Genomic DNA, 23,167 nt, shown 5'->3' with positions numbered 1-23,167 from the left:
GAGTCTAAGAGTAGCCATATTAATGAGGACCCAGGGAAAGAGATTCTTTCCCACACTTCAAGGGGTGAGACACACAGCGAGTGCCTGTCCCTTTCCAATGCTTCTGCAGGTTCCCGAAGAACTTGGGCAGATGAGGATGGGGTGGCGGTGTCTTAGTCCAGGCTACTACAAGAAATTATCACACACTGAGTAGTTTAAACAGCAAACGTTTCTCACAGCCCTGGACTCTGGATGTCTGAGGTCAGGGAGCCAGCATGGTCAGGGGTCTGGTGAGAGCCCTCTTCCTGGATGCGGATGGCTGACTTCTCCTGTAGCCTTACATGGTGGAAAGAAAGTGTGCTAGCTCTCTGGTCTCTTCTTATAAAGGCGCTAATCCCATTCATGAAAGTTCCATTCTGTTGACTTAATTACCTCTTGCCCTAATTACCTCCCAAAGGCCATACCTCCTAATGCCATTACATTGGGACTAGGGTTTCAATGTGTGAATTGCAGGGGTACACAGACATTCAGACTTTCAGACCATTTTTAGAGAACAGAGGCTCATGCCCAGGGTCACACAGCTGGTCAGTGATCAGTGGACCAGCAGGGAGCCTGAGTTTCGGTGCAGTTTCCCTTTCCTTCCCTTCTCCCAGCTGCTGCCAAAAGCCCAGGGACTGTTTGAACAGGACTGACTTTTGCTCCACTTTGCATGGAGGGAGGTGCCTCTCCTGCACTGTTTCAGGGCTCCAGCTGGGGGATGCTGACCTGAGCTGCCCTGGCTTCCTCCCTCTTCCCTAGGATTCTTTTCTGTCCCCTCATTTCAGGATGCTAATGCTGTCCCCTCCCTGCTTCCCCATCTCTGCACCTCCCTGCTTCCACTTTCAGCCTGGGGTACAGCAGGGGCAGCTCCCGAGAAAGGCCACCAGTTGCTTATCTTGGCACTCCCTGTAACTCAAACCCCAGTTCTCACTCCAGCTCAGAGGAGCTGGGTGGAAGCAGGTTGTAGACTACCTGTCCCTCTGCTATCTCTCAGAGTGGCTAGCATTACTGCTTTCCAGGTTTTTCTCACCCAAGAATCAGCAAAGCTTCCTATGGTTTTCCCATTTGGAAACAGATTTTGCCTTAGATGTTGGGGTCTAAATTCTTTGGGTTCGTTTTCATGTGTATTTACCCCATGTCCTGTTAGAATTACATCATCCTAGGCTTTAGGCATTATTTATTTATTTTTTGAGACGGTGTTTTACTCTTGCTGCCCAGGCTGGAGTACAATGGCACAATCTTGGCTCACTGCAACCTACATCTCCCGGATTCAAGTGATTTTCCTGCCTCAGCCTTCCGAGAAGCTGGGCTTACAGGTGCTCGCCACCACGCCCGGCTAATTTTTTGTATTTTTAGTAGAGTCAGGGTTTCACCCTGTTGGCCAGGCTGGTTTTGCACCCCTTAGCTCAGGTGATCCACCCACCGTGGCCTCCCAAAGTGTTGGGATTACAGGTGTGAGCCACCGTGCCTGGCAGGCATCATTTATTTCTATCCTATTATTTCACTGGTGTGCTTTTTTTCTGGGCACCATGGTAGGGTTCTCATTCTCAAACTCTGAGATGCTAAAGATTTGGGATGTCCTGTCCCTGTCCCCAGGACATGTGCAGCTACCTCATTTTACAGATTAAGTGATTTGGATCTCAGAGCTTTTAAGGAACAGGACTGAGAGCAGGGTCTGGGCTCCTCACTGACACATTGATTCTGCTATGTCTCTGTATTGAATGAACTGCAGACAGGGAGTAGGGGTTGGAGGTGGGGCATTGTGGATTTCCCAGTGATAGTTACAGCAAGTCCTACTACACGTGGGGCATCAAGGCCCTGGTGAGAGCTGTTCTTGGATTTGTTCTTGTTCTAGCAAGAGAGGGTCCAGGCTTCATAGGAGGTGTGGCCTTGAGCTGGGGTAGGGGGGTGCCATTCCACAGTTACAAGGTTGGAGGGCATGATGGTGGTGGCTTAGTGTGACCAGCCCCATGTTTGTGTTGCTCATACACAGCAAGGCAGTGCTGAATACAACATCAAACAGCCTGGCACTATTGGCAGCAGCCCCTGTGCCCACAGAGTGCTAGGCTTTTGCCTTCTTTGTGCCAGAGGCATGTATGACGGTAAGAGTGTCTGGGTTCCAAATTTGGCTACCCACTTTCTAACTGGCTGATTCCCACTTACTAATTTGACTTTGGTAAGATACTCATGACTCTCTGAGCCTCAGATTCCTCTTGCCTAAACTGGAGATGATGATGATAAGTTCTGCATCCCAGATTTGTGAGGAAGACGAAATGATGGTCCCAGTGAAGCAGGGTGTGTTGGAAATACTTGCTAAACATTAGCAGAGCACATTCCTTCTGTACTTAGTGGAGTTCTAGAAGAACTTTTCCAGAAGACTGAAGTTCCAGAAGATCAAAGTTTACAGCTTAGAACAGAAGGCATCTGTGTTAAGAGAACACATTGCTGTTGGGCAGCCACTTCCTTGCAGGATTCTCTGGTCATTAAGTATGATGTTAACTGTAGGTTTTCACAGATGCATTTATCAGAGTGAGGAATTACCCTCTATTTCTAGTTTGCTGAGGATCTTTACTAGGAATGGATATTGAATTTGTCAAATGTTTTTCTGTAACTATTGAGATGATCATATTTTTTTCTTTTTTAGTCTGCTGATAGGATTATTTGGATTGATTTTTGAACGTTGAACCAACCTTAAATTCCTGTGATAAAATCATATATGGTCATGATGCTTTATCCATTTTATATATTTCTGAATTTAATTTGTTAATACTTTATTAAGATTTTAAAAAATCTGTGTGATCGATACTGTTCTGTACTTTTCTTGAAATGTATTTAGTTTAATATCAGGGTAAGATCAACCTGAAGAAATATGTTGGAACATATTCTCTCCTCTTCCATTTTCTGTGTTTGTATGCATTTGGTATTACTTCTTCCTTAAATGTTTGATGGAATGTACCAGTAATGTCTTTCATTGTGGGCAGATTTTAACATATAAATTCAAGTTTTTTAGTGTACATAGAGCTATTCAGGGAGTATGTTTCTTCTTTAGTGAACTGTTGTATATTTTACATCTTTCAAATAATTTGCTTATGTTATCTAAGTTATCAACTTATTGACATAACGTTGCTCATAAAATTCCCTTGTCTGTAGGATCTTTAGTGATGATCTCTCTTTCATGCCTAAAAGTCGTGTCTTCTCTCTTACTATGTTGATCGGTCTGCTGAGAAATTTTTCAGTTTCACTAATGGCTTCAAAAACTAATTTTCATTTGTTTTATTGTGGTTTCTTTTTGTTTCTCTGTTTTCCATTTTATCAGTTTCTGCCATTATCTTTTTTATTTCTTTCTTACTTTTACTTTTGGATTTAATTTGTTCTTATTTTCAAGTTTATTAGGGTGGAAGCTTAGACCACTGATTTGAAACATTTCTTTCTGAATAAAAGCATTTGATGCTATAAATGTCAGAGCCCTGCTTTAACTACATCACATGAATTTTTACATGTTATTTAAAATATTTCTTCAATTAAAATATTTCATAATTCATCTTGTGATTTTTTTTTTAAATCCATGGGCTACTTAGAATTGTGTTGTTTAGTTTCTGAATATTTGAAAGAAATTTTTTCAAGTATCTTTTTGTCATTGATTTCTACATTGATTCCACTGTGGTCAGAGAACATAACATACATGATTTCAAATATTTTATGCTTGTTGATTATTTTTCAATAGCTGAGAATCCTATCTATCTTGGTGAATGTTCTGTATGTACTTGAAAGAGAAAGTGTTCGGCTGTCATGTGAAGTGTTCCATAAATGTCAATTAAGTTGCTTGATAACGCTGTTTAGATCTTCTGTAGCTTAATTTTTCCTACTTATCCTGTTAATCACCAGAAGAAACTCTTTTTAAAAAAGCAGCTTTATTGAGATGTAATTAATATGCCATATAATAATCATGCATTTATTTATTTATTTATTGAGACAGAGTCTCACTTTGTCACCCAGACTAGAGTGCAGTGGTTCAGTCTTGGGTTACTGCAACCTCCATCTTCTGGGCTCAAGTGATTCTCCCACCTCAGCCTTTCAATTGCTGGAACTGCAGGTGGGTACCACCACACACCCAGCTAATTTTTTTTGTTTGTTTTTTGGTAGCGACAGGGATTTGCCATGTGGTCAAGGCTGGTCTTGAACTCCTGGGCTCAAGCAATCTGTCCAACTTGGCTCCCCAAAGTGCTAGGATTATAGGTGTGAGCTGCTGCACCCAGCCTTAAGTCATGGACTGAAAGCATACAATTTAACACTTTTTATGTTCATAGATGTGTGAAACCATTTGTTGCTTGTACTTTTACTGTCATATTTAAGAAACCGTTGTTTCTGAGGTCATGAAGGTCTAACCTTACTATGAAGATTTATGCTTATATCTATGTATTTTCCAAGTTGTTAAGATAGAGTAGCACATAATATTCTTTTATAATCACTTGTTTTTTATATTGTCTTTTAATTTCTAATGGTATATATTTTTGTTTTATTTAATTTTTACTTAGGTATGCCAGGCAGTTTCTTATTTTATTACATTTTCCAAAGAACAAATGTTTAGTTGTATTTATACTATATATGCTTTGTATTTTACTAATCTTAGCTTTTGTCTTCATTTGTTTCTTCTTCCTACTCTCTTTTATCTTATTTTATTGTTCTTTTTCTAATATCTTAGATTAAAAATTAGTTTATTCACATTATATCTTTTTTACACTGCTTTTAAAATTTCTCATTATAAAACATTTGAATGAACAGGCACAATAGAAAATAATATTATAAATACCCATGGGCCCATAGTATATTTATCAAATGTTAATGTTAGTGCCTTGTTTTTATTTAAACAATTCAGATTCAGTTGAGACTTACTTTGGTGCCTTTCTACAATCTTGCTCCCTATCTCTTATGCAACCTTTGTTGCAAATTCAATGTTTATCATGCTTATATCTGTTTCTTACTGTAATATAGACTTTGTCCATAAGTAATATGTTGTTTAATCATTATATAAATGGCATTATATGATTATACTATGATAATCTGAATTTAATTTTGTGGTTCTGCATTTTTTTCTTTTTCAAGACAGGGTCTCGCTCTGTTACCCAGGCTGTAGTGTAGTGGTATGATCATGGCTCACTGTAGCCTCGACCTCCTGGGCTCAAAGGATCCTCCTGCCTAAGCCTCCTGAGTAGCTGGAACCACAGGCGTGCACCATCACGTCAGGCTAATTTTTTTACATTTTGCAGGAATGGGGTCTCACTGTGTTCCTAGGCTGGTCTCAAACTCCGGGGCTCAAGTGATTCTCCCACCTTTGCTCCCCCAAAGAGGTTCTGCATTTTCAAAAGAGTTGTAACTATGTTGTTGAAACCTATTTTCTTGCTATATAGTACCGTATTTTTAAAAATACACCTTTTTTTTTTTGTTGTTGCAACAGAGTCTGGCTCTGTCACCCAGGCTGGAGTGCAATGACGCCATCTCAGCTCACTGCAAGCTCCACCTCCCAGGTTCACGCCATTCTCCTGCGTCAGCCTCCCAAGTAGCTGGGACTACAGGCGCCCGCCCGGCTAATTTTTGGTATTTTTAGTAGAGACGGGGTTTCACTGTGTTAGCCAGGATGGTCTCTATCTTCTGACCTCGTGATCCACCCACCTCAGCCTCCCAAAGTGCTGGGATTACAGGACTGAGCCACTGCCCCTGGCCCAAAAATATACCATTTTAAAAATTGTATTTAATACCACAATGTAGTATTTATTTTAAGTCATTGCAAGCAACCGTAAATAGACTGGTACACTCAAAGTCATCACTTTAGCTCAGGTTTTCTATTTTTAAAAAATTTTTAAAAATTTAAAATTTTTGCTTTAAGTTCTGGGATACATGTGCAGAACGTGCAGGTTTGTTACATAGGTATACATGTGCCATGGTGGTTTGCTGCATCTATCAACCCATTATTTATGTTTTAAGTCCTGTGTACATTAGGTGTTTGTCCTAATGCTCTCCCTCCCCTTGCCCCCTACCCAAAATATACCATTAAATTTTTTTTAAAGAGATATATTTGTAAAAGAGATGTAACTATATTGTTCAAACCTACTTTCTTGCTATATAGTACTATATTTTAAAAAAAACCATGCTTTATTTTTCTGTTTTTACTTGTTGGATATTTATCTGGTTTCCAGTTTTTTATATTTTGAACAATGTATTTATTAACCTTCTTATTCAGGCTTCTCTAGGCAAATTTGTAAGAGTCATTAAATTATTTGCCTAAAACTGCTATTCCTTAGTAATAATTAAAAGCATTTTCAACTCTACTAGATATGGCCAAATATTTCCAAAGTGGTTTTATCAGTACCTTCCCTTATCAGCAGTTTATAAGAATTAGTGTTGCTCTAGATCTTCTCTGACACTTAGGACCATCAGACTTACTCATTCTTTCCAATCTTGTAGGAGTGTGTACACTTGTTTTAATATGCGTATCTTTAATTAGTGGTGACATTAAGTATCTTTTAATGTATTAACTATGTTTTCTGTGATGCTTGTTTATATCAATAATCTGACAGGAATGTGTTATGCTGCAAACAACAGAAAATCGAATCACCAAGAATTTCCATAAGTAGGATTTTTTTCCCCCACCTAGAAAAAGAATTTGGAAATAGACAGACCTGGGCCAGCTTAGTGGTTCTGTGATATTAATATCTCTGGCTCTTCTTTCATGATCCTCTGATTGGCTTAGCATTTTGGGTCTGCAGTGGCTATTGTGCTTCCTGACATCACATCTTCTCTTTGGTATGAAGAAGAGGAGAAAGAAAGCCAGGGTGGTGTCGATATCAGGACAGCAAAAAGTTTCCCACAACTCCCTGGTAACCTATTTACATTCATTGGCCACCCTTATCTGGCCGACTGAGAAAATTAGAATTTTAACGAGGCATATTGCTGTCTTGATTAAACTCAGAGTACCAGTAGCAAGGAGGCAGTGGAGGGAGGGGTAACAGGTAGGTAACTAACAGCATTTGCCACGATATCTGTTGCGCCTTTTTTTTTTTTTTCTCCCCAGACAGAGTCTTGCACTGTCGTCCAGGCTGGAGTGCATTGGCGGGATCTCGGCTCACTGCAAGCTCTGCCGCCCTAGTTCACGCCATTCTCCTGCCTCAGCCTTCGGAGTAGCTGGGACTACCGGCGCCCGCCACCATGCCCAGCTAATTTTTTTGTATTTTTAGTAGAGACGGGTTTTCACCGTGTTAGCCAGGATGGTCTCAATCTCCTGATCTCATGATCCGCCTGCCGTGGCCTCCCAAAGTGCTGGGATTACAGGTGTGAGTCACCGCGCCCGGCTGCAGCTTTTTAAATTTTTTTTTTTTTTTTTTTTTTTTTTTTTTGAGACGGAGTCTCGCTCTGTCGCCCAGGCTGGAGTGCAGTGGCCGGATCTCAGCTCACTGCAAGCTCCGCCCCCTGGGTTGACGCCATTCTCCTGCCTCAGCCTCCCGAGTAGCTGGGACTACAGGCGCCCGCCACCTCGCCCGGCTATTTTTTTGTATTTTTTAGTAGAGACGGGGTTTCACCATGTTAGCCAGGATGATCTCAATCTCCTGACCTCGTGATCCGCCCGTCTGGGCCTCCCAGAGTGCTGGGCCACCGCACCCGGCTTTTTAAATTTTTAATTTATTTTTATTTTTTTTAAATAAGGCTATTCATTTTTCAATTAATGTATAGGAATTATTTATTTATTCTTAGATTTTTTTTTTTTTTTTTTTTGAGACAGAGTCTCGTTTGGTCACCCAGGCTGGGATACAATGGCATGGTTATAGCCCACTGCAGCCCTGAACTCCTGAGCTCAAGCCATTCTCCAGCCTCAGCCTTCCAAGTAGCTGGGACTATAGGTGCACACCGCCACACCTGGCTAATTTTTTTTACTTTTTTAGAGACAAGGGGTCTTGCTTTGTGACCCAGGCTCATCTCGAACTCCTGGCTTTGAGCAATTCTCCTGCCTTAGCCTCTCAAAATGCTGGAATTATAGGCCTGAACCATTGTTCCTGGCCAAGTTTACTTTTTATTTTTATTTTTTATTTTTGGATTTTGTAAGAAAATTAAGCTCCGATACACTGGCGGTGATTCTCAAAGTGTTGTTCATGAATTCCTGGGGTCTGTGACGCTTTTCCTGGAGGTCTTCAAGGTCAACACTATTTTCACAATAACACTACGAGGTTATTTACTTACTTTTTTTTTTTTTACATTTGTACTAATAATGCAAAATCAATAGTGAGTGAATCTTTGGTGGTAGTCATTGTATTTCTCACCATCACACACTCACAATGAAATCAATGATGGTTTCACTCCTTGGTGAAACAGTAAACTTTGTATTGTGTGACAAAATGGGAAGTATGCATGAACCCTTTCTGTTGCAAACTGAGGTATGATGAGTGTCTTGAGAAAAGCACGTGTGATTGTTCAAGTTACTTGCTGAATTAGCCTCTTTATTTGTGGAACACCATTTTTACTTGAAGGAACACTGACAGACGAGCTATATATGTTTTTTTCAGACTTGGGTTTTTGAAAATAAAGTGAATCTGTCACTTCAAGGAAAACAACTGATAGAATTCATGCCAATGATAAAAATTCAGCTTTAAAGCGAAAATTAAAGTTTTTGAAAACTTGTGTCTGCCACAATGGGCTTATTAGTTTCCAAATGCACAATGACTTTTCTTGTAAGATTCATGGTGATATTTACAAATGTGACTTTTCAGATGTTGCAAAATAAAATAAGTCAGTGTTTGGAAGATCTGCTTGACTCAATGAACCAATATTCTTCAAAGAACCAATGAGTAATGTTGCAAAATTATGCATGGGTAAAAGATTCATTCAAAATGAAAAATAAACCAATGGATTTTCAACTTATTTTGCTTTTTAAATATTAAACTTTTTATTTTGAATTAACTTTAGACTTACAGAAGAGTTGCAAAGTAGTTCAAAGAATTCCCATATACTCAGCTTCCTTTTATGGTAACACATTATGTCACTAAGGTACCCTGATCAAACTAAGAAATTAACATGGCTAATAAATATTAATACAATAAAATACAATAAATTCATTGATATGGTTTCAGATACTGCATTGCAACTAACATTTAAGAAATTACTACTTGTTTGAATTTTGATGTAGTATCAGAGATTATCTGAAAAAATGATTAATTCCCTTTTCTTTTTTCTATATACATAACTGGATGAAGTCCAATTTTTCAAAATATACTTCAACCAAAATTACATTTTGCAACAGACTGAATGCAGAAGCAGATATGAGTAGTCCACCTGCGTTCTATTAAGCTGGGCATTGAATAGATTTGCAAAAATGTAAAGCAAGGCCACTCTTCCAATTACACACACACACACACACACGTAAATTCCAAAATCTCCTAATCCTCCTCCCTGCCCACAGCCCCCATCCCCTAGTAACAACTTTAAAAAATTCCACATGTGAGATAATGTGGTATTTGTCTTTCTGTGTGTGGCTCATTTCACTTAACATAATATCCTCCAGGTTCATCCATGTTGTTGCAAATGACAGAATTACCTTCAAAGGCTGAATAATACTCCACTGTGTACAAGTAAGTCCTCACTTAACATCACTGATAGATTCTTGGAAACTGTGACTTTAAGTGAAATGACGAATAACAAAATCAATTTTTTCTCATGAACTTTTTAACAAAATGACATTGAACGAAATGACATTATTTAAAAGACTGGCTGTATGTTGTTCTGCTTACAGTTGCAGTTTCCAAGAACCTATCAATGACGTTACATGAGGACTTACTGAATATGTGCCACATTTTCTCTATTTATCTGTTTATAATCACTTAGGTTGATTCCATATCTTGGCTATTGTGCATAATGCTGCAGTGAACATGGAAGTTCAGATAACTCTTCAGCATACAGGTTTCATTTTCTCTGGATATTTATCTAGTAGTGGGATCACTGGATCATAGGATACTTCTTTTTGTAATTTTTTTCAGGAACCTTCATACTATTTTCCACAATAGCTGTACTAATTTATGCTCCTGCCAACAGTGTAAAAGGCTCCCTTTTCTCAACATCCTCTTCCACATTTGGTACCTTTCATCTTTTTGGTCATAGCCATTCTTACAGGTATGAGGTGATATCTCAATGTGGTTTTAATTTGCATTTCTCTGATGACCTGTGATGCTGAACAGTTTTTTATATACCTGTTGGCTATTTGTATGCCTTCCTTTGAGAATTATCTATTCTAGTCTTTTGCCCATTTTTAAAAATTGGGTTATTTGTTTTCTTCTGTTGAGTTGTTAGAGTCCTTATATATTTTGGATATTAACCCTTTATCAGATGTATGGTTCGCACATATTTTCTTCCATTCTGTAGAGTATCTCTTTACTCCGTTAATTGTTTCCTTGGCTGTGCAGAAGCTTTGTAGTTTGACATTATCCTATTTGTCTATTTTTACTGTTGTTGCATGTGCTTTTGAGTTTATATCCAAAAAATAATTGCCCAGATCAATGCCATGGTGTTTTTACCCTGTTTTTCAATTACATATTTGTTTTAGAATGCATCATTATTTTTAATTAAATATTATGCAGTATATGTTAATATATGATGATTTATCATTATTTGAAATAAATATTTAAAATTTTCTCAGTTTTAATTAGGGGAAATATTGATAGATATAACCACAACAACAGAAGCTCTTTGTGATACTCAGTATTTTTAAAGAATGTATAGGGGCTCTAAGAGCTAATTATTTGATAACTCTTGTCCTAAAGGATGCATTATATGTGCTGAGTTAACTCTTCCACAAGGCATATAGGTTGGTACTATCTATATATCATCCTTAGGAAAATTGAGAAAAGTCATCATTCAAATTATGTTTCATAGGGCTTATTTCTCTTACAGAACCCCAGTTGAGAAAAATTGTACTGGATTTCCATATGTTGGTACATATAAAATATGTTGAACTGCAGTTAGTAGCTAAGCCCTCTATACATGTTTGCTGTTATTATTAGTTTTATTAATAGTTGTGATCATTTGATTAAATGTTTTCTCTCATTTGGTGTTTTGATTTTTTTAAAATTTATTTTATTATACTTTATGTCCTAGGGTACATGTGCACAACGTGCAGGTTTGTTACATATGTATACACATGCCATGTTGGTGTGCTGCACCCATTAACTCGTCATTCATATTAGGTATATCTCCTAATGCTGTCCTTCCCCCTCCCTCCACCCCACAACAGGCCCTGGTGTGTGAAGTTCCCCTTCCTGTGTCCAAGTGATCTCATTGTTCAGTTCCCACCTATGAGTGAGAACATGTGGTATTTGGTTTTCTGTTCTTGCGATAGTTTGCTGAGAATGATGGTTTCCAGCTTCATCCATGTCCCTACAAAGGACACGAACTCATCCTTTTTTATGGCTGCATAGTATTCCATGGTGTATATGTGCCACATTTTCTTAATCCGGTCTGTCATTGATGGACATTTGGGTTGGTTCCAAGTCTTTGCTATTGTGAATAGTGCTGCAATAAACATACGTGTGCATGTGTCTTTATAGCAGCATGATTTATAATCCTTTGGGTTTATACCCAGTAATGGGATGGCTGGGTCAAATGGTATTTCTAGTTCTAGATCCTTGAGGAATCGCCACACTGTCTTCCACAAAGGTTGAACTAGTTTACAGTCCCACCAACAGTGCAAAAGTGTTCCTATTTCTTCACATCCTCTCCAGCACCTGTTGTGTCCTGAATTTTTAATGATTGCCATTCTAACTGGTGTGAGATGGTATCTCATTGTGGTTTTGATTTGCATTTCTCTGATGGCAAGTGATGATGAGCATTTTTTCATATGTCTGTTGTCTGCATAAATGTCTTCTTTTGAGAAGTGTCTATTCATATCCTTTGCCCACTTTTTGATGGGGTTGTTTGTTTTTTTCTTGTAAATTTGTTTCAGTTCTTTGTAGGTTCTGGATATTAGCCCTTTGACAGATGAGTAGATTGCAAAACTTTTCTCCCATTCTGTAGGTTGCCTGTTCACTCTGATGGTAGTTTCTTTTGCTGTGCAGAAGCTCTTTAGTTTAATTAGATCCCATTTGTCTATTTTGGCTTTCGTTGCCATTGCTTGTGGTGTTTTAGACATGAAGTCCTTGCCCATGCCTATGTCCTGAATGGTATTGCCTAAGTTTTCTTCTAGGGTTTTTATGGTTTTAGGTCTAACATTTAAGTCTCTAATCCATCTTGAATTAATTTTTGTGTAAGGAGTAAGGAAGGGATCCAATTTCAGCTTTCTACTTATGGCTAGCCAGTTTTCCCAGCCCCGTTTATTAAATAGGGAATTCTTTCCCCATTTCTTGTTTTTGTCAGGTTTGTCAAAGATCAGATGGTTGTAGATGTGTGGTATTATTTCTGAGGGCTCTGTTCTGTTCCATTGGTCTATGTCTCTGTTTTGGTACCAGTACCATGCTGTTTTGATTACTGCAACCTTGTAGTATAGTTTGAAATCAGGTAGCGTGATGCCTCCAGCTTTGTTCTTGTGACTTAGGATTGTTTTGGCAATGCGGGCTCTTTTTTGGTTCCATATGAACTTTAAAGTAGCTTTTTCCAATTCTGTGAAGAAAGTCATTGGTAGCTTGATGGGGATGACATTGAATCTATAAATTACCTTAGGCAGTATGGCCATTTTCACAATATTGATTCTTCCTATCCATGAGCATAGAATATTCTTCCATTTGTTTGTGTCCTCTTTTATTTCATTGAGCAGTGGTTTGTAGTTCTCCTTGAAGAGGTCCTTCACATCCCTCGTAAGTTGGATTCCTAGGTATTTTATTCTCTTTGAAGCAATTGTGAATGGGAGTTCATACATGATTTGGCTCTCTGTTTTTCTGTTATTGGTGTATAAGAATGCTTGTGATTTTTGCACATTGATTTTGTATCCTGAGACTTTGCTGAAGTTGCTTATCAGCTTCAGGAGATTTTGGGCTGAGATGGTCGGGTTTTCTAAATAGACAATTATGTCATCTGCAAACAGGGACAATTTGACTACTTCTTTTCCTAATTGAATGCCCTTTATTTCTTTCTCCTGCCTGATTGCCCTGGCCAGAACTTCCAACACTATGTTGAATAGGAGTGGTGAGAGAGGGCATCCCTGTCTTGTGCTAGTTTTTAAGGGGAATACTTCCAGTTTTTGCCCATTCAGTATGATATTGGCTGTGGGTTTGTCATGAATAGTTCTTATTATTTTGAGATACGTTCCATCAATACCGAATTTATTGAGCGTTTTTAGCATGAGGGGGTGTTGACTTTTGTCAAAGGCCTTTTCCGCATCTATTGAGATAATCATGTGGGTTTTGTCTTTGGTTCTGTTTATATGCTGGATTACGTTTATTGATTTGTGTATGTTGAATCAGCCTTGCATCCCAGGGATGAAGCCCACTTGATCATGGTGGATAAGTGTTTTGATGTGCTGCTGGATTCGGCTTGCCAGTATTTTATTGAGGATTTTTGCATCGATGTTCATCAGGGATATTGGTCTAAATTCTCTTTTTTTGTTGTGTCTCTGCTAGCCTTTGGTATTAGGGTGGTGTTGGCCTCATAAAATGAGTTAGGGAGGATTCCCTCTTTTTCTATTGATTGGAATAGTTTCAGAAGGAATGTACCAGCTTCTCCTTGTACCTCTGGTAGAATTCAGCTGTGAATCCGTCTGGTCTTGGACTTTTTTTGGTTGGTAGGGAATTAATTATTGCCTCAATTTCAGAGCCTGCTATTGGTCTATTCAGGGATTCAACTTCTTCCTGGTTTAGTCTTGGGAGAGTGTATGTGTCCAGGAATTTATCCATTTCTTTTAGGTTTTCTAGCTTATTTGCATAGAGGTGTTGATAGTATTCTCTGATGGTAGGTTGTATTTCTATGGGGTCAGTGGTGATATCCCCTGTATCATTTTTTATTGTGTCTATTTGATTCTTCTCTCTTTTCTTCTTTGTTAGTCTTGCTAGCAGTCTATCAATTTTGTTGATCTTTTCAAAAAACCAGCTCCTGGATTCATTGATTTTTTTGAAGGGTTTTTTGTGTCTCTATCTGCTATGATCTTAGTTATTTCTTGCCTTCTGCTAGCTTTTGAATGTGTTTGCTCTTGCTTCTCTAGTTCTTTTAATTGTGATGTTAGGGTGTCAATTTTAGATCTTTCCTGCTTTCTTTTGTGGGCATTTAGTGCTATAAATTTCCCTCTACACACTGCTTTAAATGTGTCCCAGAGATTCTGGTATGTTGTATCTTTGTTCTCATTGGTTTCAAGGAACATCTTTATTTCTGCCTTCATTTCGTTATGTACCCAGTAGTCATTCAGGAGCAGGTTGTTCAGTTTCCATGTAATTGAGCGGTTTTGATTGAGTTTCTTAGTCCTGAGTTCTAGTTTGATTACACTGTGGTCTGAGAGACAGTTTGTTATAATTTCCATTCTTTTACATTTGCTGAGGAGTGCTTTACTTCCAACTATGTGGTCAATTTTGGAATAAGTGCGATGTGGTGCTGAGAAGAATGTATATTCTGTTGATTTGGGTGGAGAGTTCTGTAGATGTCTATTAGGTCTGCTTGGTGCAGAGTTGAGTTCAATTCCTGGATATCGTTGTTAACTTTCTGTCTTGTTGATCTGTCTAATGTTGACAGTGGGGTGTTAAAGTCTCCCATTATTATTGTGTGGGAGTCTAAGTCTCTTTGTAAGTCTCTAAGGACTTGCTTTATGAATCTGGGTGCTCCTGTATTGGGTGCATATATATTTAGGATAGTTAGCTCTTCTTGTTGAATTGATCCCTTTACCATTATGTAATGGCCTTTTTTGTCTCTTTTGATCTTTGTTGGTTTAAAGTCTGTGTTATCAGAGACTAGGATTGCAACCCCTGCCTTTTTTTTGTTTTCCATTTGCTTGGTAGATCTTCCTCCATCCCTTTATTTTGTACCTATGTGTGTCTCTGCACATGAGATTGGTCTCCTGAATACAGCAAACTGATGGGTCTTGACTCTTTATCCAATTTGCCAGTCTGTGTCTTTTAACTGGACCACTTAGCCCATTTACATTTAAGGTTAATATTGTTATGTGTGAATTTGATCCTGTCATTATGATGTTAGCTGGTTATTTTGCTCGTTAGTTGGTGCAGTTTCTTCCTAGCATTGATAATCTTTACATTTTGGCATGTTTTTGCAATGGCTGGTACCAGTTGTTCCTTTCCATGTTTAGTGCTTCCTTCAGGAGCTCTTGTAGGGCAGGCCTGGTGGTGACAAAATCTCTCAGCATTTGCTTGTCTGTAAAGGATTTTATTTCTCCTTCACTTATGAAGCTTAGTTTGTCTGGATATGAGATTCTGGGTTGAAAATTCTTTTCTTTAAAAATGTTGAATATTGGCCCCCACTCTCTTCTAGCTTGTAGTTTTTCTGCCGAGAGATCCGCTGTTAGTCTGATGGGCTTCCCTTTGTGGGTAACCCGACCTTTCTCTCTGGCTGCCCATAAAATTTTTTCCTTTATTTCAACTTTGGTGAATCTGACAATTATGTGTCTTGGAGTTGCTATTCTCGAGGAGTATCTTTGTGGTGTCCTCTGTATTTCCTGAATTTGAATGTTGGCCTGCCTTGCTAGGTTGGGGAAGTTCTCCTGGATAATATCCTGCAGAGTGTTTTCCAACTTGGTTCCATTCTCCCCATCACTTTCAGGTACACCAATCAGATGTAGATTTGGTCTTTGCACATAATCCCATATTTCTTGGAGGCTTTGTTCATTTCTTTTTACTCTTTTTTTCTCTAAGCTTTTCTTCTCACTTCATTTCATTAATTTGATCTTCAATCTCTGATACTCTTTCTTCCAGTTGATCGAGTCGGTTACTGAAGCTTGTGCATTTGTCACGTAGTGCTCATGTCATGGTTTTCGTCTCTGTTAGGTTGTTTATGGACTTCTCCACATTGGTTATTCTAGTTATCCATTCATCAAATCTTTTTTCAAGGTTTTTAGTTTCTTTGCGCTAGGTTCGTCGTTCCTCCTTTAGCTCTGAGAAGTTTGATTGACTGAAGCCTTCTTCTCTTAACTCATCAAGGTCATTCTCCATTCAGCTTTGTTCCATTGCTGGCGAGAAGCTGCATTCCTTTGGAGGGGGAGAGGCACTCTGATTTTTTCAGTTTTGAGCTTTTGTGCACTGCTTTTTCCCCATCTTTGTGGTTTTATCTACCTTTGGTCTTTGATGATGGTGATGTGCAGATGGGGTTTTGGTGTGGATGTCCTTTCTCTTTGTTAGTTTTCTTTCTAACAGTCAGGGCCCTCAGCTGCAGGTCTGTTGGAGTTTGCTTGAGATCCACTCCAGTTAGGCTACTCACAGTTAGGCTTTCCCAGTTAGGCTACTCGGGGGTCAGGGACCCACTTGAGCAGGCAGTCTGTCCGTTCTCAGATCTCAACCTCTGTGCTGGGAGAATCACTACTCTCTTCAAAGCTGTCAGATGGGGACATTTACATCTGCAGAGGTTTCTGCTGCTTTTTGTTTAGCTATGCCCTGTCCTCAGAGGTGGAGTCTACAGAAGGAGGCAGGCCTCCTTGCACTGTGGTGGGCTCCACCCAGTTCAGACTTCCTGGCAGCTTTGTTTACCTACTTAAGCCTCAGCAATGGCGGGCGCCCCTCCCCCAGCCTCGCTGCCGCCTTGCAGTTAGATCTCAGACTGCTGTGCTAGCAATGAGGGAGGCTCTTTGGGCGTGGGACCCTCCAAGCCAGACATGGGATATAATCTCCTGGCTTGCCGTTTGCTAATACCCTTAGTAAAGCGCAGTGTTAGGTTGGGAGTGACCCGATTTTCCAGGTGTTGTGTGTCATGGTTTCCCTTGGCTAGGAAAAGTAATTCCCTTCCCCCTTGCACTTCCTGGGTGAGGTGATGCCTCACCCTGCTTCAGCTCTCACTCGTTGGGCTGCACCCACTGTCCTGCACCGACTGTCCGGCACGCCCCAGTGAGATGAACCTGGTGCCTCAGTTGGAAATGTAGAAGTCAGCTGTCTTCTGTGTCACTCACGCTGGGAGCTGGAGGCTGAAGCTGTTCCTATTCGGCTATCTTGGTGCCCCTCTCTAGGTGTTTTGATTTTTAATTGTCTTTATGATATGTTTTTTGGGTGTAGAAATTTTAAACTTTAATCTGTATTCAAATTTATCAACATTGTATCTTGCAGCTTATTCTTTTTATGTCTTGTAGAACAAATTCTTCCCTTCCCCAAAGTTATAACGATATGCTTTTATATCTTTCTCTAAATGTTTTCATATTTCCAAGTCTTCTTTTTCACAGGCTTAGGAAACCACTCATGTCAGGATCACCAGTGACCTCCATGTTGCTGAATTCAGTGTCCAATTCTCAGCCCTCACCTCATCTACCCATTAGCTGCACTTGCAAGTTTCCTTTCTTCTTGCTTCCTGAAATTGTTTCTACACCTGGCTTGGGATACTGCACTCACAGTTTGTTCTCCTGCCTCACAGGCCTCTCTCTCCAGATCTCCTTTGGGTCTTCCTCCTCTTTAAGTATTGGAGTGTCTCTCCTGGGACAATGTCCTTGGGTGTCTTCTGTTTTCTACCACTTCTCACTCTCTAGCTGATCCCATCCATTTCCTTGGCTTTAAATATCATCTGTACACTGATAACTCAAAAAATTTATTTCTTAGTTCCATCCTTTCCCCTGAATCCTATTTTATTCAACTGCCTGTTGAATGTCTAATAAGCATGTCAAACTTAATTTGGCCAAAACAGAATATTGATATCTCCAGCCTCTTTTTCCCATGTTCTCCATTTCAGTAAACATAACCATTAATTTTGTGTCTTAAACCAAAAACATTCTTTCTATTGTTAAAAGGAAAACTTCAACTGAATTAAATTAAAGGAATTTAATTGAGGAATGAATGATTTGCCAATTGGGCAGCACTCAGAATCACAGCAAATATAGAGAGACTCCAGGGATGTCTTGTGGTCAGAACAAATTTATAGACAAAAAAAGGGAAATTGGAAGTGAGGTGCAGAAACAGGTGGATTGGTCACAGGTTGGCGTTTGCCTTATTTGAGCACAGTTTGAACACTCAGCAGTCTATGAGTGGCTGAAGTATGGCTGCTGGGATTGGCCATGACTCCCCTGTTGTTACAGGCTCATACTCTTAAGTTAGGGTTTCAATCTTGTATACCTATTAAGTTAGGTTATGGTTCGTCCACAAGGACTCAAATAGAGAGCAACAGAGTCCTTCTCAGACCATTTTTAGTTTACTTTCACACTATCTAACTATATTTTTGTACCCATTAACCATCCCACTACCCCCACCCCCAGCCCTACTACCCTTCCCAGCCTCTGGTAAGCATCATTCTATCCTCTATCTCCATGAAGAACTTTATTTCTTTTCCTTTTTTTTTTCTTTTAAAGAGACATGTTCTTGCCCTCTTACCCAGGCTGGAGTGAGTGCAGTGGTGCAATTACAGCTCACTGCAGTCTCCAGCTCCTGGGCTCAGGGCATCTTCCTGCTTCACCCTCCCTACTAGCTGGGACTAGGGGCATGCACCACCACGCCCAACTGAAGAACTTTATTTCTTAAAGTTCCTTATTTCTCTCAGATGACAAGAAATCTGGAGATGAGATGTGCTGTAATGGGTAATATTAGTTTAGCTGCTTGATAAGATCACGAAGTATCCCTTCCCTTCTATCTTTTGCCTCCCCATCTTTAGCATGTTGCTTTTTTTTTTTTTTTTTTTTTTTTGAGACGGAGTCTGCTCTGTCACCAGCATGTTGCTTTTATCCTCGGGGTTGCAGAAGTTTTCCAGGGGCTCCAGGAACCATTGCTTCATTACCGGCAGGAAGAAGAAGGTGGGGTAAAAGAATGAAGAGTGGGCCGGGCACGGTGGCTCATGCCTGTAATCCTAGCACTTTGGGAGGCCGAGGCGGGTGGATCACGATGTCAAGAGATCAAGACCATCCTGGCTAACACGGTGAAACCCTATGTCTACTAAAAATACAAAAAAATTAGCCCAGCCTGGTAGTGGCACCTGTAGTCCCAGCTGCTCGGGAGGCTGAGGTAGGAGAATGGCGTGAACCCGGGAGGCAGAGGTTGCAGTAAGCCAAGATCATGCCACTGTACTCCAGCCTGGGCGACAGAGCCAGGCTCCGTCTAAAAAAAAAAGCAAAAAAACCCCCCAAAAAACAAAAAAAAAAGAGTGAAGAGTAAAGAGGTTTCTCCTAAGACTTACCCATTTGTTTGGAGAAGAAGAACCCTTCACTGGAACATCTGCTTATATCTTCTTTGTCAGAAATGGGGACATCTTGTCACTCAGATGAATCACTTGCCAATGAGAATAATATTACCTGATGGGATTAGATCAATTTTTTTTTTTTTTGAGATGGAGTCTCACTCTATCACCCAGGCCGGAGTGCAGTGGCATGATCTTGGCTCACTGCAACCTCTGCCTCCTAGGTTGAAGCGATTCTCCCAGCTCAGCCTCCCGAGTAGCTGGGATTACAGGCATGCGCCACCATGCCCAGCTAATTTTTGTAGTTTTAGTAGAGATGGGGTTTCATCATATTGGCCAAGCTGGTCTCGAACTCCTGACTTCAGGTGATCTGCCCATTTTGGCCTCCCAAAGTGCTGGGTTTACAGGCGTGAGCCACTGTGCCCTGCCAGATCAATTGTTATTTGTCCTTTGAGGCTGGGGTCAAAACTCACTTTTCCTAAAATAGGGGGGGATCTCTGCTGCTCCCTGAACCACTTGGGGTTCTGTGGTGAGGCAAGCATGGAGGGTGGGTAGTTAATTGGCAGTATCTGCTGTAATAGCTACCCATTTTTTGTTGCTTTACCTTTTCCCCTTGCTTAGCAGGATTGGTAATCCTCTTATCATTTATTTTTACCCACTATTAATTTGAAAGTTTTATAATTCTAAGTAGTGATTGCCTCTCTGTTTCTATCAGTCACAATTAAATCGCTGTTTCTTTGCTACTATATTGCTTGTAACATACTTAAAAATAGCAATGTACTCCTATATATATCTGGAGAATTACTGCTGCCATGCGCATATAGAAAAGCCTGAAATTTCAGTAGATTAATATGATGAAGGTTTATTACTTAACTATTTCACGGTTTGATGTGGGTTGGGTATTTCTTCTGTGTAACTTGCTTTCAAACATTGGCTCATGGATCAGGCTGCTTTTTTCCTTGAAATTCCACCATTTATTTCCAGCTGGGTGGACAAGAGTGAAAATGTGGAGAAGGCACACCAGCTGCTAACTGTCTTAGCCTGAAAATGGCACAACGAATCCCTTCCCTGACATTCCGTAGACTAGAATTCAATCACTTGGCCCCACAGAACTGAAGGGAAGCTGAGGAATGTAATCAGTCATCTGTGGGCTGAGGAAGAGACATGGGGTGGTGGACATTGCATTGTCACTGTCCTAAATTGTCATTCTGGCCATCCACACATTTCATTCTTCTCCTGCCTCTAAAATACACTCACCACCTCTTACAGGGGACGCCTTCAGGTCCCAGCCAGTCACTGCATCCAGCTCAAAGTCCACTGTCTCTGGGGTTCTGCACTCGTCTCCATCAGGTCTGAATGTGCTGAGGAGACATCATTTAAACACCTGTCCCCCGTAAGGCACTGTACACAGTATTGGAGCAGGGTCAGAATACCCACTAAGGAAATGCCACCTGGAGAAGTGGAGAACGTGAAAGTCACAGTCTCCAGTCTGTAGCATTTCTGAAGTCCTACAGGTCAAGACCATGACGTTTCCCTGCCTTGCAGTGAAGATAACTCCTTGAGTGAACATTGACTCCAGCCTGGATGAGGCTTTTTGTCTATAATTCCCCTTGGCCTCCTCTGAAGTGAGTGTTGAGGATCACACCCTCTAGACCAGTGAAGCCTTTGAAACCTGCCTGCTGGTCATCAGACTTGGATGCCCAAGGGCCATTTAAGACATGAACAACCAAAGATTTTTTTTAATCCAGGCTCAGAAACTTAGATGGCTTCTGTTTGCTTCCATGTCCCAGTAACGGCATCTAAAATTCTTTTCTAGACATATTTCTCAACTTGACGTTCTTCCTTTGCCCCTTCACCTTTGCGCCTCTCAGTTTCACCTGAAGGACATCTTCCTTGAAGCTTTTTCTAAAAATAAGTGTGAGAGATCACACTTTTTTTTTTTTTTTTTTTTGAGACAGAGTCTCACTCTGTCGCCCAGGCTGGAGTGCAGTGGTGCAATGAGAGATCACATTCTTAATGTGGCTGTGTCAGTCTGGTTTCTCCGAGGAGTAGAGACAGGATGGGATTAATCATACAAGGTTTTATTAAGGGAAATGTCTGGGAGAGAAAAAGGGCAGGGAACTGGAGGAGGCTGAGGGAATCATTGCAAGCTTGACCTTGAGTGAAGGAGAGGGCAAGGGACGGTGGGTGGAGGTGTTATAGGTGGTTGTGCAGTCCAGGGAAAGCGATCTTTTGGCAAGGAGGTGGGCGTCTCCTGGGAATGAGCCTGGCATCTTCAATAAAAGGCTGAGCAGCCTCTGGGAAGCAGGGCCTTGGGTAAACGCAAGGGCACAGGAGTTGCGGGGCTTAGTCAGTGATGCTCCCTGTGGTTGAAGGTGGACGGAGCACATCCTCATGGTCACCACAAGAACTTCACAGAGCCTGACCTGCAGGTGCTATGTGCCCTTCATCACTTTATTCACTTTAGAATTTTCCTGTGCTCTGTCATGCAAAACCTTTAAAAATTCCATCTCTTGCAATGTGGGTCCTGCTATATGATGAGATGCTTTTTCCAATCCTACAACATCTCAAATTTCTGTATTTGCTCTATTCCCTTTTCATTTCAGCTTGCAAAGCACTCAGTTCTTTCTTGAATTCGTTTCTTTCTCTTAACATCTTGCCAAACACAGTCACTAGCAACCAACACTTATTCCTCACGTTCTATTTTTCAACCTCCTCCCTTAGAATGAAAAGTTCAGAAAGCATGGCGTCTGCCTTTGAAGTTACAGTGTCTAGCTTTTAAAGTGAATGTTTTGCTGCTGCATAACATGGATCTCTAGCCTGTTAAATATCACTCACCACCCAACTGCTAAGGCAGTAACACAGTTTATATTTCTGTTTCAGCAGCACCCTGCTTCTGGGATACATTTTCATTTTAGTCCTGTAATCAGTGGAATCTGCTGCAATAGGCAAACTGAGAAATCTCAGTGGCTGAATTTAACACATTCTTATTTCTTGCTAGTGTTACAGTCTGTTGTGGGCCAGGAAGACTCAGGGCCCCAGGCTGCCTCATCTCACTCCACCACCTGATTCCTTGTTTCTAGCCAGTGGACGTGAAGGAGAGAGTGCAGAGCGGGCCCACTATCTCCTAACTGCCTTGGCCAGGGAGTGACACAAGTTTCTTCCTCCAGAGAGTGCTGCAATGTCCCTTGATGTTCTTGTAGCAAAGTCCAAAGCTTGTACTGCTCACAACACAACAGCCAATAAGTTGAGAGACAAGGCGTGGGGCAAGGAAAGCAACTTTATTTCGGAGACCCAGCAAACCGAGAAGATGGCAACTAGTGTCCTAAAGAACCTCCTAAGCTAATATGAATTTTGGGTTTCTTTTATGTTAAGGGAAGGGGGAAGAGGTGGGGGGTTGAGATGGAAGGGTGAGTAATGACTGTGGACATCTGGGTGGCAGCGAGGGTAAACTTCTTTGTCCTTAATCAGGTCACAATGCTCTTATAAATTTTTAACATGACATTGTTACTTGTATGTACACCCTCTTTGTCTCTTGAGGGCTTCGTTTTGGGGAGGGGCTATTATCATCCATGCTTTAAACTATACACTAAATTCCTCCCATTGTTAGCTCGGCCTATGTGCGGAGGTAAGCAAAAGCAGTTAACCTAAAAGATATCGCTGCCTGGGGCCGGGAGGTTAGGAGTAAATTGGAGCTAGTCATCCTCGGCCTCCTTTTCACTGTACATTCTCTCTGCTGGAGATAGAGAGCTCAGTCTTGGATGCCCACCCCTGCAGGGTGGTGTGGCTCTTGCATTTCTCTCTAGAGGAATAGGGAGTGGGAGATGGTTGTGGACCTGCCAGCAGGCCAGTGTCTCACTGGCATTCTTTTTGTAGATGACAGTGTTCTGTA

General features: G+C 40.6%; 1 protein-coding gene across 2 annotated transcripts in view; it reads left to right on the top strand.

The window, feature by feature from the left end:
• Positions 1-23,167, top strand: part of SH2D4B (SH2 domain containing 4B) — a 120,075-nt gene that overhangs the window by 11,626 nt on the left and 85,282 nt on the right. The gene's annotated exons all lie outside the window — the stretch shown is intronic.

Source organism: Macaca fascicularis, chromosome 9 (assembly GCF_037993035.2).
Source record: "Macaca fascicularis isolate 582-1 chromosome 9, T2T-MFA8v1.1".
In the NCBI taxonomy this organism is placed as follows: domain Eukaryota; kingdom Metazoa; phylum Chordata; class Mammalia; order Primates; family Cercopithecidae; genus Macaca; species Macaca fascicularis.
Note: the sequence above shows the minus strand (reverse complement) of the source record. Positions and strands in the feature narration are given on the sequence as shown.